Consider the following 16,042-nt stretch of genomic DNA (forward strand, 5'->3'; position numbering starts at 1 on the left):
TATACATACACACATATCTGTGTGTCTATGTGTATATCTACATATATATACAGAGAGATCTTGTGGATTATGGATTATAAAAGTAAATAAAAAAGATTACATTAATAATTCCCCATTTGTTTTGATTGATTGTGGAGAGCTCCATGCAAATGAGGGTGGCAAGCTCTAAATGATGGAAGAGATTAGTGGAGATCTAGGATTTTTTTGCCATTCCCTTGTGATCATTTCATTTTGTTGTCATATCATGCCCTTGTGATCTTCATGCCCTTGCTCTATGGTTTTATTCAAGGGGAGAAGAGGTACCTATGTAAATATTCATTTTTTTCCCTTCTAAATGTGTATCTCTTTATATTTTCCTTAGCAGGTGAATAGAGAAGTTTCTCTTTATGTATATGTATGTGTATATATATACACACATATGTGTGTGTCTATGTATGTATATATAGAGAAACTTCTCTTTATGTTTATGCATATGTATATATATACATACACACATATGTGTGCATCTATGTATATATGTATATATACATAGAGATTTTTTTTATGGTGCTTATTGCATCTTAGCAAAATAGAAAAATTGATCTAACTGCATACATATTCTAGAATCCAAATAATACAACAATAAAACTCACTCAACCTGTACTAAGTGACTTACCTCATGATCCTGCACAAAAATAATGCACACCATGCAAAATGGGCAGAGTTTGCAAGAAAGTTTACAAAAAATATCATAGCAAATATTTTTAGAAAGGAACAAGCCATAGCCTAGTTAAATAGGTCTAGTTGCTGATTAGCTAGATTGATGGCAAATTCCTATAGAACTGTCATTAGATTAGGTACAATAAAATGAACAATCAATTATTCCCAACTAGTAGGATCAAATACAATTTTTCAAGGTGATAAAATTGCATATGCAGATCGATCACTTGCATGACAGGCATGAAGTGCATTACCCAACTTGGGTAAGTGCAAGAAGTTGGGTCTCACTTTTGGGCAAAAAGTGTAAGTGTTTTTCCTATTTTTGAAATTTCTTGTCAATTGATGTCAAAATTTGAGGCATTTAGAGATGGAATATAAAAAAACTTTAGAATTAATTTTTTTTGCGTTCAAAATCTAGTTTTTGAATATGTAATTTATTTGTATACCCATATGTTAGATTTTGTTTTTGGTATGGATCTTTCAGAACCACTTTTTCAAAATGCATGTTTCAAGACCATACCACACTCGTGTATGGATATCATAATTTGACACAAATAAATGAATTTTCATAAATCTTTTTAAAATGAGTTACCTAATACATCTAAGATTGATGAAAATATTTTTTCTTAATTTTTTATAGAATAATTTTATTATTATTAATTATTAATTGGCTATAAAGGTAAACTTTAAAACCTCTCATGTACGAACACCATAATTTGATCAAAATTTCACTTTTTTCATATATTCTTTTTTTAACCTCAAAAGAATTGTATGTAGATTGATGACATATAAATTAATTTAAAAAAAATTATAAAATAGAAAAGTTATTAAAGTTTTAGTGAAATTCACTATTTACATTTAGGTACCACCTTTCATTAAAAAATAATACAAAAACAGTAAATAAAATCATAGCACTATAAAATTTATATTTTTGGAATTAGGACAATGAGAGCTCTAATTAGTTTTTGTTTCATAAAAAAATTTGATAGGGAAGACCCTCTAAAAATTATGGCAAGGCGTAAATTTGTTAGTTCAATGCCTTAGCCAAATCTTGAGAGGTCAAGGTAGGGGCTTGGTCTGACTAAGCCTATCCTAAACCAAAATCCGAGGTAGGAGAAAAAAATCCCACCCAATGTGCTAAGAAATGGGTACCCATTATTTAAATTCAAAAAATGGGTACCCATTTTGAAAAAGTCAAATCAACATACAAAATCCCCACCAATTTTAATTTTAATTTTTTTTTATAGAAATGGGTACCTGTTTTTTAAAAATTAAAAAATGGGTACCCGTTTCTAAAAAATATAATTTTTTTATGTTTTCAAAAACGAGTACCCATTATTTGAAAATAAAAACGGTTACCCGATTTTTAAAAAAATGGGTGCTTGTTTTTTAAATTTCTGATTGGGCGCTTGAGCCTAAAATGCCATTTCTAAAAGAGTACGATCTCAATCCGTGGACTTCCACGAAATTGAGACCCAACTCCTTGCTTCTACCCACTTCTAAAAAATGGTTGGATATAAAGTCTACATATACTGGCCCAAAAATGGAAGCCAAGGATGTAACCATACATATATTGACATAGTCTCCTTGTGAGGATCCCAAGTGTCTATTACTACTATAAATTTGGGCATCACTATATGATCTACAATGTTATGAAGTACTAAATTTGGTAGTAACTTCTCCCATTTCTCTAAAAAATGTAGCATCATGGGATGACATAAATTCATATTTAGGGGATTACTGAATGATTTTTCTAAATAAAATGTGATATAAAGTATAACTAGTATGATATGGAATGTATAAATATAAAATGGTTTGGTTGGAACTTAGCATAGAATTTTCTTTAGTGTCATAATTTGTTTTATGTGAATAAGCTAATCATTTATATTTTTTTTTTCTGACCTATTCAATATGTAATTGAATAGATGTCTTATGGTTAAACTTACATGGAGATTTAGAATTATATGCTCTTTGGCACTACTTTGGTTTAATGATATATTTCTCTAGTCATCTATGTTTATTCTAATTCCTAGTTATATTATAAAATTTCATAATTTTTTGTTAATGATATGTTTCACTAGCCATTTACTTTTATTTTATGATGATATTATGAAGTTCTATTTCCTAGTTATATTTCAAACTTTCCTATTTATTATTTTAGGATTCATCAGTTTCCAAAGAATGATTAATCTAAGGAAGCCATTTATTTCAATCTAATCATAATGATTACTTTTTGATAACTTTTCAGATCTAGGCTCCACTAATAATATGATAACCCTATGTCTCAAATAGACCAAGGTATAGCATATACACTAGATCTTTTTATTGTGTAGCAAGGGTCTTATATAAATGTGTCAAGTTATAAATGTATATGGAAGTTTTGAGTGTTTTTATTTGCTATTTGGTATTTTTGTATATTAGAGCTTTTTTTATTCAATTTTCTTTATTTCAGTGGTTGCAATATGAAATCCTATTACCTTGTTAATTTTTGTGAATGTTCCCATTTTGAATGTTTTAGGATAGCTTGGTTTCTATTGGCTCTTGATTTGATGAGATTTCAACTACCTTTTACAATGTTAGAAGATCTAGGAATTAGCTAGAGACCATGATGGGTATTCTGAGAGGCAAAATAAAAGGACCAACTAACAAGACTATGAAGTCTTCTCCACTTTTAGTTCTTCAACATTTAGAGGGTTTACCTTAGGAATTCACTCTTTCTTATTTACTTCAAAATCAATATTCACAACATGAACCCTACGAACAACATATTACTTAGCCTTCTTTCTTCTAATTCATTAGCAATGAATAGATGATAACCAACTATTTTATCAAACCCTAGACACCATGAATAAAATACAGGATGACATTAGTTTCTTAAACAATGAAACATTAAAAGATTGATCGATATAAGTTTTCTAAATTATGCAAAGCATTCCAATAAGATCAATATACAAGGATAGCTAGTGCATTATCCATTGGGCTATAACTTTTAGGGATCACACCTACTTCTAGATCTACTTTATGTAAAGATTTGTCAAGGTTCATTTATAGATCATACTTATCACATCTTTACTTAAAACCATAGTGTTCTTTCAACTTACAGTATGCATTTACATAATCCATTAGATTATTAATAGAAGAAAATTGAAATATAATGCAAGATGAATCACAACTAAAACTTAATAAAATTTTCTATTAAATCTTAGAGAAAAAAAATAGAGGCAACAAAAGAGACAAGATCTAGGAGGAAACCAAATTTTAGTATTTTGTATTGATTTCTTTGAAACTATATACAATTTAGTGTTTATCTTAATCGAAAATTGCCACACATACACAACAAACTGTTAACTTTTGTATTCACTTCTAGAACTAATCTACGATATTCATGGACCGACTGAAAATTTACATAGACTCATGCAATAAAATAAATTATATATGTAAAATATAATTAAACTCAATTCACATATTGAAGTCTTATTTCCTCCCAAATTTGATTTGGCGAAACATGTGAATAATTTTAGAATATTGACGATTTTATTATAAAACCACTTGTTTTGTAAACCTAGTTAGTTCTTACTGAAAGAAAATAATAAGGTTTCAATGTAGATGTTTATTTCAACTACATCTAGACCAAAATTTATAATATTTTCTTCTTATAGAAATGATGAATTCAATAATTTAAACTTAAAGATGTATAACACTAAAATTTACAATAATTGCAACCTACAAGAATAATGAATTTATAACACAAAAAACATAGAAACAAATATTAGAGATCTATTTAAATAAATCATTATCACCCACTTCAAATATGATCAGGTGTAAAATCCCACAAAAATTGGACTCCAGCTTTCAATAGCATTAACTCAACAACGATTTAAACTTAAAGCATTCAATTTGTTTAGTGAAGGGAATTCAATTTGTCGTTGGAATGCCTTGTGGATAAACGCATCGATTAATAGAAAACTGAGTAATAGTTGATGATTAAGTGGAAGTACAGGACTGGTGCACGGGCTAGTAAATATTTCAAGCAAACTTGCTCTTAATTTTTAGAAATTACATATTTCAAGCATTAATATTTAGCAAACCTGCTTCGACAGTTCACTCAGCTGACAATTTGAATTTCTTAAAAAAATCAAGAATGTATCGAGAAATTTCATTTGCTTTCTCTTGTTGAATGAAATGATGGACACCTTCCATAACAACTATTTCCTCCAGGAAGGGAAAAGTTTTCTTTAAGCCTCCTCCATGAACGTAGTTTTTGATACCAGGGGTAGTGTATACCAAGTCTCTGTCTCCAACTACATACTTAGCTGGAACTGTGACTTTTGCCCCAGTCCACGGGGCCATAAGCTCCCAATTTCTGCACCAAAATAACCAATTTGATCAGAGTTAAATATTAATGCATTCAAGAAAGATTATGCATATGCACAGTGCTTTTTTAAAAAGCACTATTTTATTATCCAGCTTTGGGAGTGATTTGTTACTAGTGTATTGTTTTATTAAATACTTTTGGATCTAAGTGCATACAATGTCCAATTATTGATTTTTTTTTGGCTTCTTCTTGCCTCATTAACAGGGTGAAAATTTCAAGACACTGCATCAACATAATGTAAAGGCCTCTGCCTGACCCTTGGGTGCTAATTGTTTTTTCTGGTTTGAACATGTATATAGAGTAAACGTTTCAAGACAGTCTGGAAAAATGATCTGTTATTGATGATTGATGTAGTCTCTCTCAATTTGTTCCCAATGATATTTAAGACAAGGCATACAGAAAGATGCTTTTGAATCTTTGAATGAGTTGTCAAGGTAAATCAATGAAGTTGATCACATAAATCCTCGCCCAAACTCTTAGACTGATAGATAAAAAGAGGGACTCATGTCAATACCATATTTGCAAACAACCAGATTTATAGTTGGAAGGATACGAAAAAGAGACTATACAATGGCAAACAATGCTACAAACGGTAAACTATAAATATTTTATTTCATGTTTGAGTTTACACTTTAATAAGAACTATATGGCTATTACTACTCTGTGTTCTAAAATTGCCAGTCCTATATGGCTATTACTACTCTGTGTTCTAAAATTACCAGTCCCAGAGAAATATATTTTATTAGAGAGATTTCAGGTAGTGCCACCTCAAGTCTCCTCGTATAAAGAGCTTCATGATCGACAGTAAACTCTTTCAAATTTGTCAAGTGATGATATCAATATGGTTTTGCTCGATTTTTATTTGAGAAAAATTGAATCTTAGAGTCATCATATGCTCAAAACTATTTTCTATGGGCCTTACCATTTTGCAGCAGGTTCAAGAAAATAAAACTCAGGTAACACATTCTTAGCTTGGGATAAATGATGTTGAGAATGTGATCCAATTTGAGCATTATGAGTCACTGCATTAGGAGATAGATCTTAGCCAAATCAAATGTCGGCAGATGTCTGAAGCATACTAAAGCAGCACTTTCCACATCTACAAAGAGAAATTGGGGACATCCCCTAAACAAGGAGGGCGTGATAATATATAGTCACGGGGCTCTACTTGTCAGAAGGGTGATATTATAGTTTTGTTAAATATTCTTTTTATCTGCAGATATCTCAATCTTGCTATAAGCTTCCTTGTCCTAAAAAGTTTACTGTACTTGTATCTTCCTCTGTAAGCTTCCCTTTCTCTTTCTCCAATTAGAAGCTTCTTTGTTCTTAAAGCTCCTTTACATATGGCTGCAATGGATTTATATCTAATAAAATAGTATATAAAATTCACAATTAGAGGTAATTCCTTTGTGCTCTTTCGTGCTTGAAATTCTGCTAAGATCAGAAAGAAAAGCTCTTCAATTGCCATCATTTTGATTGATATGAATCTGCCAAGTTGATCGTTGAGATAACAAATTCGTTTAAAGAAATGATTTATGAAATAAATTCATTGCTAGATTCTGTTCTTTTTCTCCAAAAGACACAACATAAAGGAGAAAGTGAGCTGGTAAACAAATGGCACATATCCACAGTGGGTAGTAACCTTCGTTTTGGAAAACTGTTAGTATGCTAGATTTTGATATTCCGAGTATTCTTAATAATTAAGGAATAGTGTTTTTGGAATTAAGCTGTATAAAAGTTTCCTCATGGATACATTAAGGAGAAATTTAGGACCAAACTCTACTAAATAGTAGAACATGGTTTTCTATTAAGTTTGTTGCAACCATTCCTTGTTGGTCGTCAGGACTGGAAAAGAATGTTCAAAGTAGTCATTACAATTATTAATGTGGTACGTGATGAAGGTCTCATTATGTTGTTGAGTTTTGCACATATATTTAGAATATATCCTCATAAAGACAAGTTTTCTACAAAGTTGTGACCAAATTACTTGAATTGTACAAGGATGTTTTGCACATTAGAAATTCTAGATCTTGCAGTGCTCTTTGGCAAGAATTATTTCATTTGATGGGTACAGAACTCAAACCAAGTATTAGCTATTATCCACAAACTAATGGTCAAATAGAAATGGTGAATAAGTGGAACAAAGGATAGCTGAGGAATTATGTTTCAAACTAGCAAACTACATGGGCAAGTGGTTGCGCTTGGGTGAATATTGCTACACAACATATCACATATCCATTGGTATGCCACCTTTTAGAGCTTTAGATGGTTATCACGATGAAATATTCTGCCCGGATATTACCCAATTTCTCACACAAATACTTTCAAAATGTAAGTGAATAACTTATGCAAACTTCAGATTTAAACCAGCAAATAATAGCCTAAGGAAAACAATTTCATTCCACAATTCAGCAGTACAAATAAATAACCAGCAGCAATATGATTTCGCAAAATGAATAGTACAATTAAACTGTTCAATAGAATAATATTCAGCTCCAGTCATAAATACAGAAATTAACAGTCAGATTCGAGAATAAGAGATACAGTTCAAGTACAAGTGAGACAACTGATATGACATCTCCAACGGACAATGGGTTTCTATCCACTATCCTCCGCTTGAGGCTTTCCATCCTCGAAGTGGTTGAATTTGAGCTTCCAAATCTTCAAGAGAAGAAATCAGAAATCAGAATGTATCCAAGCATGCTGAAATGAATTAAATTTTTGTATTTTAATGCCCAAGAAGTGACTCTTCAGCTTCCCCATTTGTCTTTCATCTTCTTCCTCTTCCATCACCTTATCCCCCTTTAATATTAAAATGACTTCTTAATAGTTTGCATTCAACTTCCAATTAAGTCACTTTTAATATTTTATGAATTTGGCTTACAATTTCCTAATGTCCCAAAAAAGGGAAATTACAGTCCTCCCTCCTTGACATTGCTTGTCCTCAAGCAATCATGAATTTGTAAATCAATACTAGGATCCCATATCAATCTGCAAGCCTCTCTATAGCTCATGCTAGTATCCCTGAAATTGAAACATGCCATGTTGTGAAACCAAAAATAAGGATGCAGCTCATCCATCAGTGAGATCCTTGGATACCAAGTCAGCCTAAGAAACACTAATGCATTTGCCTAATGCATTACTCTGAAAATAACTGCACCAAGCCTTGAATAGTGAGGCAACTTGTCATAATCCACAAAATGCAAAGAACTCATCCTGTCAACTCCTAGATGCCACATGAGCCTATCAACTTGATCCTAGGAGTGTTAATGTTTGGTAGCTTCCATTGGATAAACTCATGTGACTAAACTAAAGTTATATATATGGCCCGCCTTCATATCCTGATCTGCAACACATGCATATCCATGAAAAGCTCACTCATTCTCTACTATCATTAACCACGTCCTTGGAGTCACATTAAAGTGCAAATGCATGGGGTATTTGAGCGGAGCAAAAAGAATATACAATTTTTTTCTTGATCAACTGTTAAAGACTGATCAGATGGGAGATATAAGAAACAATATTTTTTATGGAGGCTTATTATTATCCAAAAAAGAGCATATATCTTTGGAAAATGAGCATCGATGCACATAGAGGACATGTGAATTAATTGGAGGAGACTCACATAAGTGATGGGGAAAACATACCTCATAACAGTGTGGACGACAGATAGAATGGAAAATACAAACGATTGTGTGCGATAGTAAAATATTATCTATAGGAAAAACAATAAATAAACTCATTCCTTGCAAAATATGAGTGATTAGAGGACACTAACAATAACAATAAAAGGAAGCATTGGCGTTGATACAAACACATTATCAATAAAGGATAAAGTCGTGTCAATAAAGATTGAATAGAAAAATGCACCGAATGCAGACGTGGTGTCAGGTGACAAACTAGATGAAAATAATTGATAGTCAAATGCTTGACCCATTAACAAATGATGTGCCAATACAGTGGAGAAAAGATAATGCATCGTAGCCATAAAGAGCTCTAAAAGGAGACATATCAATGGCCATGTGGTGCGTAGTATTATAACAATACTCGCCCTGATACAACCAATACACCCATGCCTTCTGCTGCCCTAACACACAGTTACGCAAATACCCCTCAATCCACTTATTAACTATCTCTGTTTGCCCATCCGTCTAAGAGTAGTAGCTGGTAGTAGGTGTCAACTCTGTGCTCGCAAGCCTGAAAAGTTCCTGCCAAAAGGAACTCAAGAATTTGTTGTCCCTATCACTCACTATGGTCTTAGGGAGACCATGGAGTCTGAACACCTCCCTAAAGAATAGCTCAGCTACCTGGGATGTTGTGAAATCAACTGCAATCAGAAAGAAATGGGCATATTTAGTCAACCTATTCACCACAACGTAAATACAATCCTCCCCCTACACTCGAGGAAGACCTATAATGAAGTCTATAGAGAGTCTCATCCACTTCTATTCCGGTATAGGCAAGGGCTGCAGCAAACCAGCTGGGAAAGTATGCTCTGTCTTATTTTGCTGGCAAGTCATGCATTCACGAACATGGCATAAGACATCATCCTTGAGACCCTTCCAAGAGAATCTCTCTCGTAACGCTCTATATGTCTTATCATAACCAGGGTGCCTTGTTGTAGGAGTATCATGGAGGGCATGCAAAATCTGCCCCTTTAATTGTGATTCAAGAACAAGGTAAACTCTATTTTTGTAGTTGATGACATCATCAATCACCTTGTATTTATTATCTTGTACCAATGCATCCATGATCTCACAAGCATGCTGATTGTTGGAATACTCAACTAAAAGTTGAGCCTTCCAATCTGTTGAAATCTCACTCAATGAACATAGGGCAGCAAGTGATGGTTTCCTAGAAAGTGCATCAGCAATACTATTCTTCTTCCCCTTAATAAATTCTATGTCAAAATCATAGGCTTGAATCTTGCTTACCCACTTTTGTTGACGATCATTGAGCCCTTTTTTATCAAGGAAATATTTCAAACTATTGTGGTTAGTTCTTACCACGAATTTGTTGCCAACAAGATACTGCTTGAATTTGACTAATGCATGCATAATAGACAACGTTTCCTTATCATAAGTAGAACAAAACCTCTCATTATCATGTAGCCTTCTACTCTTGTAGATGATGGGATGTTTGTTCTGCATCAAAACAACCCTTATGCCCTCACCTGAAGCATAACACTCAAGTACAAAAAGGCTGCGAGAAATTAGGGAGTGCTAAAACCAAACACGTGCTCATAACCTCCTTGAGTCTATCAAAGACTCCCTGTGCATGCTCTATCCATTTGAACGCTCCCTTCTTCGTGAGCTCTGTCAAGGGTGTTGCTAACTAAGAGAATCCCCTCACAAACCTCCAACAATATGCACATAAAGCAAGGAATCCATGTGTTGGCTCCTAATTTAACAGCTTTGAAAATGACCAAGAAATCAGATAAATGCATCTAAGGCTAGCAACTTCCTATGACGGATACACTCGACTGCAGTCTTGGGCTAACTATAAGGCATAAATCCTTCACTTTAGGCTCTGCAAGACCTAGGTGGGTAGACCTCAGATTCAATTGGTATCGTACTAGTGCAAAACATATCCCTGAATCTATTAAGCAGATGAAAACTCTTATATCTCCTAATGACTTATGTAATAACACAGATCTACAGTAGCTGAATGGAAATCTATGAAATGCATAAGATGAGTGAGGGTTAGACATTTAGGTTTTTCAACATGAAAGGGAAAGAACTTTTGATTTATAATGTTGAATTCAACAAACCCTTAGATATGCTGCAGTAAGACTTTGATGATCCTGTAGCTGACCAGTGCCTAATCCATTGGGCAAATCCATGAATCAAATGCATACATATGGATATCTGATACCTATTTGTATCTTCAGATATCTAATCTATCTATTCAACTTGTAAATAGACATCAATGTTCAGCTTAAACCTCATTCTTACATGATATCCCCATCAGTAACCTCACAACCCTGTTGATTTCCCTGAAGCATTTACGTAACCCTTTGAGTCATAGGCAACAATGAAATAACATACAGCCTTAAGGGACTGCAGCTACAACGTAAGCTCTATGTCAAAGATTGTAAAACATTGAAAATTAGCTAATAAAGGAGACAAGATTCAACTGAAACTCAATCATCTACTGCTCTTTGCATTTATTTCCTTGAAATTAATAGAGTCATATGCATGAAAATAAAAACATGGAAATAGCTAACAGATCTGAACTATCTGTATTAACCTTCCTAATGCTGTTCATACAAGAGCGAATATGCTGAAGAAAATAGTTTCACAGTATTGGGAATGCATCAAGACTAGAACCAAAACCCTGGTGTCACAGTAGTGTGCAAATTTTCTCCAAAAGATTGGAACCATTACAATGAAAGAAAGACAAAAAGATATCGGAAGAAGATGAATTCCTAGATCTGTTATGCAATTGACATCTGTCCACTTGGAAATCAACCCCTTGCAACTGAATAACCTCTCTCTTCTTTCTACCATTGATTTGATTTCTTGTTTTCATCATTACTTGTAACTGATTTGCAAAATATCTCTTGTTGAATGATGAAATCCTTTGATTGCCAAAATATCTGATATGCATCAAGAATGTTGATAAAACTCCATTTAACTGACTTAAAAATGACCCCAATTGCATTTTCACTGTCTCTTACCCATATTCAAGTCATTTCCATGCCAAAAAATCAGTTCTGAACTTTCTCACCTGAATACAATTGCACAATAGGAATCTGGAAGAAAAATTCCTGTAGCATGAACCATTGGCGTTCTGTGCAAAAACTAACCCCAGAATTGGAAAGTTCATTCTCTCCCGATTCCAGCGATATATAATATCGCTATATTTGCATCTCAGGAACCTCTAGAAAGTTGATTTGAAAATGACTCCCCTGCTATAAGTGTTCAGTGCTGCAACTTAAGATTTTAAATTTTTCAAAAATTCAAATAAATCTAAAGTTTTAACTTTAGAGAAAATGCCCCTTATGAATTTAAAATTCCTGACGTGCATTTCATTTGAAAACATTTTAAACTTGACATTTAAAATATTTTATTCCTTTTCCCTTTGCCTTCAGATTCGTGGTCAACTTAGGTTTGACCGACTGCCATGTGGCAGTATTTGATTAGTCGAGTGCTATGAATAAGCACCACTTGTCATTGTTTGATTGGTCCACCTCTGACGTTGCCACCTCATCACCAACTGGGCCCACACTGCCACTTGTCAATCACCCGCATGCCTGCATTCCTTAAACATCGATCACTTTGCTTTTGTGGGCATGCGCCCATCGTCGGATGAAGCCACATGTCAACATCTTAAGCGTCCCTTGTTCGATCTTCTGTCTAGCGCCACATCATCTCTGAGCGGGACCCATTGCCATGTGGCAGCAACCCGCTTACCTGCATTACCTATCTGGCATGCATCTTCCTTTTGCGGGTATGCCCCCGCCGTCCGATGCGGCCACCTGTCGCAATCTCGTTCACTATCACCACATCAGCTCTTGCGTTGGTTTGTTCAAAATTTTGCTCTGCTCGGATCCAGCTAACGTCATCAGTGGGGCCCCTCACATGGGCGTTGCCTTTCCAAAAGGTGCCTTTTCTTAAGACAATAGACTTATTAAGTGCCTTTGTATTTAAAAAGCAAAGAAGACCCTTATATGAACAATGTGGGATAAATATGGCTTCATGGTTTTTTGCCCCATTCTATGCGCATGGGTTTTCTTTTGACATGTCGACTTCATTCATGGTCTGCCTGCCACTGGTCTTTTTAACCCACGGCTATCCTCTGTTGTCGTGTGTTCCTCTGTTTTGATGCCGCCTGCTTAATGTGCTTTCATGCGTGGCTGCTACTGTACTGGCAGGCATCTTTCCACTGTTCTGCAGCAACTCATTTGCACATTTCAAACACGTACACATGTGACCACACCTGTCTAACAATGAGTCAATATGAGTGTCACAACAGATGCAGCACATCCCTTTCCTTACTGTAACCCACTTTTAGCCATCTATAGATTCATCCAATACACTTTGACCTTCATTTGAGCGGTTTAAAGCAGCAGATACTTCTTGCCTAACAGATCGTTGCGACTCCAACTGCATATCCATACAAGCCTCTAGCATGCGCTGCATGCTAATCATTCCTTGTTGAATTCGTGTCATCTCAGACCTTAAGTCATTTACAACTTCCCATTCAATGTCAGAGCGTTGAAACAGATGACGACTCCATGCTGTCTGTGGAGGTGGACGTAGTATTGTAGTAGCCCATGCCATGCCTTGCTGCCAAAGTGGCTGTGTTGGTGGAGGTGGAGGAGTTTGGTCTTTTTAACATACTCTAACATTGAAGTCTACCCCTATATAATTGAGGACTTTGAAGTCTTTTGGTCATGCGTTGGGCTTCTTTTCAAATTTGCGTGGATGGCCTTTTTATGGCTCTGGCTACTTTGTGCTATAGGTTCCTCTGCCCCCTTTACCTGCGGCTTGGAATTTTTTAATGGCGGATTTTCCTTTTATTAGCTGTGGCTTTTTTTCTCTATCCTCTTCCAATGCATACTGTTCCCTTCAAATGGCGCTGGTCCTTATCTTGTTTGAAATATGTCCCTTTGATCCCCTTTTTTCATCGTTTAATAATCATTCCTATCATCACAACAAATAGATGGGGAAGAGATGAAAAGTTTGCAGAGGATTTGTTTGAAAAACAGCAGAATCAGCCTCCTACAATCGTCATTAATAACTGGTGTTCTCGATTGCATATCTATAGTTACTTCCAGAACAAATTTTGGCAGAATTTTTGTTTCTCTTGACGTCCTAGCCTCTGGCATAAGTGTTTCTTGTCATATAATTTTGTCCATGACTGGGTTCGGTTTCAATTCTGAATTTGAACTCTCACTTGTTTCTTGGAAAACCCCCAACTGTCCTTCCAAAAAACTTCCTAGATTGCTCTTCACTGGGGTCAGGGAGATCAAGTTGGAAGTTGGATTATTTTTTGTAATTATTTTTTTGTAAATGTTTCAAAGTTGGTCATTTAATGTTTTCATGTTGATGCACATTGCACATAATTTTGGGAGGCCCTGTTTGACGAGTTATAAATTTGACCCAGTTGACCGAAATGAGAAAATTTCTATTGTGTTGCATTGTAGACGTCAGAGACTTGTTATGTTTCAAGTTTCAGCTTATGACGATATTTACAAAAAATATCATGAAACATTTCTGGGTACAAGTTATTCAATTGCAAACATAGGCTCCTGTCACAAACTGACACTAGGGTAAAATGCAGAAATGACATTGGCTCAAAATAGAACTTCGCCAAATGACTCAAAATGTCAATTTACCATCATGAAACAAGTGGACATGTTGAATAGAAGGTGTTAGAAACATTAAACACCTCTTATGCTTCAAATGGGCAGTCGGGTACATAGGCATTTAAAAGGCATTTATAGGGCTTAATCTCTTCAAAGGTGCTCAAAATTGACCACGCAATTTTTAGTCCCAACACCACGTAACTCAATAATGTTCCTAGGATAGGGCCAATCCTGAATTGCCTGGATTTTCAGCCCATGCACCTTCACTCCATCAGTACTGATCACATGGCCCAAATATAAAATCTCACTAAGTCCAAACTCACATTTGGACAGCTTAGCAAATAGAGACCGACTCTCCATAATGCTAACTACCTCCTCTAGGTGTTTGAGATGATCCTCCCAAGTACAACCATAAATCAAGATATCATCAAAAAACACTAGAACCGATTCCCTCAACTGCTTGTTGAAAATATGGTTCATACAGGACTGGAAAGTAGCCGATGCATTTGTGAGACAAAAAGGCATCACCAAGAACTCATAATGCCCATAGTAACAATGGAATGCAGTCTTATGTACATCCTCATCCCGCACATGTATCTGATGATAGCCTGAACGAAGATCAATCTTAGTGAAATAGATAGCTCCATGAAGCTTATGCAACAACTCATCAATGCGTGGAATGGGATATCTATTTTTTATCGTTTTCTTGTTCAAGGCCCTATAATCTATACACATTTGCAGAGTCCCATCCTTCTTCTTAACAAATACCACAGAAAAAGAAAAAGGACTAGAGCTAGGCCGAATGAATCTCATGCCTAACAACTCATGAATGGTCTTCTCAATCTCATCCTTGTATGCTCTAGGATGATGATATGGAATGGTGATTACTGGCTTAGCTCCATCCTCCATCTCTATCCCATGCTCAAATCCTCTATCAAGAGGTACACTCAGGAGTATATCACCAAACACTTGACCATGTTGATCCATCATTGACTATATATCAACATGAAATGCCCTGTCATCCTGAGGTATAGGTATCTTAGGCTTCACATAACAATGTGTAGCCCAAATCACATCATCGTGTCTAATGATAGTCTCCATCTTGCGAGAAGACACCTCCCTAGTTCCACCATCTGATGCAGCCCTCAAGATAGTCTTCTTCCCTCCAAAAGGGAACTCTAACTGCATATGGCAGTGGTCAATAATGTACCATCCAATACCCTGTAACCACTGCATGCCCAAAACCACGTCATAATCCTCCAATGGAAGTACATAGAAATCATTTGTCAAGGTATAATCCCCCATTTGAATGCTAAGCTGAGGAATCCTTCTAGTAAAGCCCAATACTGCGTCATCTGCTACCTTCACCCCAAAACCAACAAACACCTCATATTGCAAGCCATGCCTATCCACTAATTTCTATTTAATAAAATTGTGTGCGGTGCCTGTGTCTACCAAGCTCATAACCCGCTAGCCCTCAAGTGTTCCTTTCAAACAAAAGGTGTAAAATCTGGGATAATTGGATAGAGTAGCCCTAGTCACTTTAGTTGACGCCAAGGGCTCAAAAGTGCCTAACTCCAACTACGGATGCTCTTGCTCAATCTTGTCTAGACTATCCTCAGTGTCAGTGTCAGGAATCTCCTCATCTCTCATCT

The 16,042-nt window shown here is 35.3% G+C and overlaps 1 pseudogene across 1 annotated transcript in view; it reads right to left on the minus strand.

The window, feature by feature from the left end:
• Nucleotides 1-4,456: 4,456 nt before the first annotated feature.
• The window catches only part of LOC149578677 (epoxide hydrolase 1-like), a 183,054-nt pseudogene continuing 171,468 nt past the window's right edge, over nt 4,457-16,042 (minus strand). Inside the window, exon 5 of the transcript XR_016364731.1 lies at nt 4,457-5,062. The product of XR_016364731.1 is annotated as an epoxide hydrolase 1-like (transcript). The remainder of the gene's footprint in view (nt 5,063-16,042) is intronic.

Source organism: Cupressus sempervirens, chromosome 1, assembly GCF_028749045.1.
Source record: "Cupressus sempervirens isolate cs-2001-9-10 chromosome 1, ASM2874904v1, whole genome shotgun sequence".
NCBI lineage: Eukaryota > Viridiplantae > Streptophyta > Pinopsida > Cupressales > Cupressaceae > Cupressus > Cupressus sempervirens.